Genomic DNA, 4441 nt, shown 5'->3' with positions numbered 1-4441 from the left:
TGCATGCACTTGATTTCATGAGCTTGGTTAGTTCAACATTGATTGCCATGGGCCCAGCAACTTTCCAACTCTTGGCAGCCATATTTGTAATGGTTATGTTTGCAAATTGAAATGCTTGGCCTTATGTAGACAAATTAGGCGGGTCCCAATATCCATTAAGTGTTGTACATCACCCCTTAACTCATATGCCTTGAGTGCTTGCTGGGCCCCTACTTTTGACTTTCTTGGTTTGTTTTATTTTATTAGAATGGACTTGCAGCATGTTGATATATTTACTTTTTGCTCGGTCTTCCACACAGCTCGGGAATTGGGCCAAATTTCAGCTCTGTGGTCAGACTATTGTGTTGAACCAACTGCCCTTTTGCTTTCCCAACACATTGACCACATACTTAAGCTTTGTTTGGTGGTTCTGCCCTTTCTTTCAAGCATTTGTTGAGAATCAAATAAGGGAGAAACCATTTTTAGTGTCGACGGTCCATTAGTGTGATATCTGTAGGTGGGTTTGCCTAACAAAGCCCCCTTTTTTGTTTTTGTTTTTGTTTTTTTTTTTCTGAAATTCATGCTTTGTTGATCTGGCTCTGATATGAATTATCCTTTTTGCAGCTGTTGTGAGATACGCGTTAAGCTTTAATTGGAGGATAAACAAAAATATGGGTTTCAATCTCTCTCTGTATAGCACAAATTGTTGCTTATCTTGCATACTCTTGGGGTGTGCCTCTTTGACAGTATTTGACGTTTTCGGCAGCCTTCCTCATTGACAACGTTTGTCAGTTTGTCCATGGATGTGTTGCTCCGGCATCGTTGCTACCGACGTGGGTTGTAAGTTACAACCTTGTAGGTAACCTTTCAATCTCTGTTGTTGATTTCTATGTCTCTCTCTCTCTCTCTCTCTCTCTCTCTCTCTCTCCCTCTCTCTCTCTCTATCTCTCTCTCCATTGATTCTGGCGGTTGTTAGTTGGGGCATTTCCCCTTTTTTTTGGCCTTTCATTTTCTCACTCTAGAAATTCCATCTTGTTGTTTTAGACTTCTTCATCTTTACCAGATCCTTAATGCCTTCAAAGTTTGAGGGCTTCACCGCTGGTGGTGGATTTTGACGCTCCCTGCTATCGGTTTGCCACTCGCCGCTAGTGGGTTTCACCGTTGCGTTGTTTCTTTGCCACTGTTGAGTTTGCCCTGCTGATGTTATGTGCTGCTCTTAGTTATTTGAGCTTGGCTGCCTTGTCATTTTTGTTATCCATCTATTATCTTTAATTAGGATTCTATTTTGGGGATTCCCATGGTCTCCCTTATTTGTCTTTAATTTTGACTTCAATGATTGTGACCTTGCTTTTTTCTTGAACAGTTTTGACTTCAATTCCTAGCAAGTTTGTTTATTTATGGATCTGCATAGTGAATTTTGATTTCTTTGCGGGCGTTGGTCACTTCGTTGCTTGCGGCATTGGTTTGGTACTGTAAGTCCGTCAAATTTTCCTTGCCACTTACTTCACCTCTTGTTGTTCTTTGCTGTTGGTTTACGTTTTGTTCATGGGGAAGTATTAGAGTTGGGTAAATACTCCAAAGGGCATGGCTTGGTTTCGTGGAGAGTATAACATGCAGAAGGATGTGACCTTAACTTTGGCCAGGCCGAGTGCTGAGAGAAAAGGCACTAAAAACACGACTGCTTTCACCATAGCTTGTATCGTTGAAGTGGGGTTTGATTCCTGCTTGACCCTTTGCTTCGTTGCTTTTTACACCATGTTGAGCACACTCCTATGCAAATTTCCACCAACTCCTTTAGGATAGTGTCAGGTGTGTGTGCCTTAAACCAAAGACTCGGGCTTGGTTTAGGCATTTGGGATATTTTTTGGTTTTACTATATGTCTCATAGTAGCAGTGCGACATATTACATTCGTGCTAAGTCTCTAGCATACCAATTGGTGACCAATTTTCCTGACATAGATAAGCATGGTGATGACTTCTTTTTTCGTAAGGGGAAATTGGAAATTTCTAACTGGGACCAAGCATTGAACAGAGTTAGTACCGAGGGTCAATGGTTGCCCAGGTCTCTATCTTGCTTTACGTTTTTCTTGCTTCTCTACTTGCCTTTAGTTCCTAGCACTTTCATATAATGCTTTGTGTTTTCCACTCTTTTTTTAGGGAAGGGTTGTTTCAAGCGGAGGAAAACTTTAGAAAATAGAATGGCAATCAAAACTACTCTTAGCTACGAGAAGCATTCTCCTTCTGAGTTGTTGGGATACGAGCCTGCATACGAACCCGAATCGAATGAAGAGATTGAGTATAGCGACCCCGGTCTTTTCTCTTTAGATTATTGTATCCGGACTTAGGTTCCGTGGATCCTGTCATTACTTATTGGTTGTTGTTGTCCTTTAATCTCTTAGTATTTGAATTATAGGTTGTGTTGGGCGGGTCTGTTACAGGTTGGTTGATTGTTGATGCCAATAGGTGATGCCCAGATTTTGGCCTTCACGCTCGAGCGGAGGTTTTAACGCTCGAGCGGGCCCTTCGTTGTTGCTTCTCCGCTCGAGCGGGAGTTTTAACGCTCGAGCGGGATTTTCCATCTCCCAGTATTTTGCTCTGCAGTTCTTCCGCTCGAGCGGTAGTTTTTACGCTCGAGCGTGATCCCTTGTTTTTGCTCCTCCGCTCGAGCGGGGAGTTTGACGCTCGAGCGGGTGCAGCGCCTGCAAAACTTCTGTGAGGGTGCAATCGACGCTCGAGCGGCTTTCTTCACGCTCGAGCATGATTCTGTGTCTTACGCTCGAGCGGGGCTTTCTACGCTCGAGCGTAGAGTCGACTACATCAGTCCGTGATTTCACTTTTCTGATCACTTTTTGACCTACCTTTTCATCTCTTAACTTTTAAAAACCGCCCCTTGAGAGTCTCTCTCTCTACTCTTACCTTCTCTCCAAGATTTGATCTATTTCCGGTGGTCTTCCACCCTAGTTCCTTTGGAAGAAAGGTAGAGCTTCACGAGATCTTTCTTTTAATCTGAAAAAGAGAGGATTTGGAGCACTTTGGATTTTGGGTCATCATCTCCATCTTCTCTATTTTAGTTGTGATCTTCAAGGTAGGGATTTCCTACTCTATTCTATAAGCTTTGTTCTAAGTTTTGGTATTTTAAGATGTTGAGGTCACTTAGATAATTTTGGGAAAAACCCTAGTTGTATTAATTAATTAATTTGTAAAATTAATTTAAGGGAATTGGGGAATTTGGTTAAATTCATGAAATTGATGAATTCATAGATTAAATGGTGTAGTTGGATGATTTAAATCACTCACCTATTAAATTGTTGACATATTTATTTCCAGTCTAGAAATAACTGTTTTGGGCTATCGGTGGAGGATAGTCGTGATTGTTGTAGACATTGCATGTGGATTAGGAATAACTGAAACTAATCACATTGGTTAAGTCATTAATTTTGACTATTGATTTAATACTGAAAATACGTGTATTGGTTGAGCATTGCATTTGCATATTGTGTGGGAGGAGATAGGGGATGTACTCCACGGTTTAGGGGAAGATAGGGGATGGACCTCTAAACCGGATTTTTGTTTGGGAGGAGATAGGGGATGGACTCCATTAGCACCATTTTTATGTGTGCTTATTATATTGAAGTGTTTTTACATGATTATTGATACAGCACTAAAATGTGTATCAAATGGGAAGTATGAAGTGTTTTGATATGAGCATGAGTCTCATTTGTTTTGTTGATATTGGAAGTAATGCGACTATGATATATAATTCACTGTTGTACGTTTGGCCAGGTTCTGAGCCATGTTGATAATAATGGAAAGTGAAATGTGTCTTAGACATTAGTGTCATGAGACTGTTTAATAATAAAATTGATTATCTTGATTAACCATCTATTGAATGCTATAGCTTTATTCAATGCTTATATTTGGTTTAGTATTTTTCTACTGGGCTGTGGCTCACCCTTTATGGGAACATCATTTTCAGGTTCAGGTGATAAGCTACCTCCACGGACATAGCCTGGAAGGATTTGATGTTTGGGATTTTGAAGACTTGTCTTTAGTTATATGTTTTATTTTGTTATTTTTGGGATTTCATGTAAACATTCAAGCCTAGGGCTTAACTTGTAAATGAGTTAGTACTCATCTTTTTTGTGTCCAAGTGTTAGCTTGGAAAGATGTAAGCCCTTAGGGCATTTATTTTGATGTTGCAGGATGTTACAAGTAATGTCTGTCAATAAGAATACTCTGATGACTAACTCAAATGATTCGTTTTCTTTTATAAATGCATGTTGATGTTATGGCTATTATGGGTTTATTTTGAGGGCGTTACAACTTGGTATCAGAGCGTACCGGGTTTGAATACTTTGGGTACGTGGGAAGTGATTAGTATCACAATGGGTTCGTCTCGTTTGATAGAGACTTAGTGTAATGTTATATGCTTACGTGATAACATGTTTATGTGACTATGTGG

General features: G+C 40.2%; 1 long non-coding RNA gene across 1 annotated transcript; it reads left to right on the top strand.

Moving 5' to 3' along the window:
• Positions 1-297: 297 nt before the first annotated feature.
• On the top strand, positions 298-2270 carry LOC145823467 (uncharacterized). The gene is made up of 3 exons (XR_014365751.1): positions 298-496; positions 604-838; positions 1043-2270. It is a non-coding gene; the product is annotated as an uncharacterized LOC145823467 (long non-coding RNA).
• Positions 2271-4441: the final 2171 nt, after the last annotated feature.

The sequence above is a fragment of the Camellia sinensis genome, chromosome 4, assembly GCF_055761805.1.
Source record: "Camellia sinensis isolate YWXY chromosome 4, ASM5576180v1, whole genome shotgun sequence".
Taxonomy (NCBI): domain Eukaryota; kingdom Viridiplantae; phylum Streptophyta; class Magnoliopsida; order Ericales; family Theaceae; genus Camellia; species Camellia sinensis.
This window is presented reverse-complemented; position numbering and strand designations above follow the sequence as displayed.